This window comes from Plasmodium gonderi (assembly GCF_002157705.1).
Source record: "Plasmodium gonderi DNA, contig: Pgo-contig_192, whole genome shotgun sequence".
In the NCBI taxonomy this organism is placed as follows: domain Eukaryota; phylum Apicomplexa; class Aconoidasida; order Haemosporida; family Plasmodiidae; genus Plasmodium; species Plasmodium gonderi.
In genome coordinates, this window is record NW_021629110.1 from 10797 (window position 1) to 11471 (window position 675).

Genomic DNA, 675 nt, shown 5'->3' on the forward strand with positions numbered 1-675 from the left:
TATGATAATAATATTTAATGTGAATTTTTGAATGCTATTTTTTTTTTTTTTTTTTTCATTCTAATACAGAAACTCATGTTTTCTCACTTAAAAGGTTAACACGATACACTAATGTGTGTTATACATAAGAATTAATATATTCCTATAATTTAAGTATAGAGTGAGTTTACTATATGTAAAAATTAATTTACACTATAATTTATCAGTTATATTTATAATTAAGTAACACTTTTTTGAAAGATTTTGGATGGTATACTATATATTAATTATAAAAAAAACATTTCTAATTCCCTTATATAATATATGTTCGAAAAAAAAATTATTTTTCATAGAAGATAGAGACGAAAAATATATTAGACCATATTGATAAATGAGCCAATTTTATATACAAAACAATTATAAATGAGTTAATTTCCCATGATTATTTGAAAAACAAAACACAATTGCAACATTAACCAAACAATGAAATAATATTTGAGAATGAACCATTCTCAGATGACGCAAGAAAATTGAATGTTTGCAAAAATATAGAAGATTTGTACAGTAGTGTTCTTTAGATATATATACATTCGAATGATATAATCAAAAAGAAAAGAGGAATGTGAAAAAACAGTAAATGAAGGAAAAGATATATGCTTTAAAACTAAAACAATAAACGAGTTAAAATGCAGCATA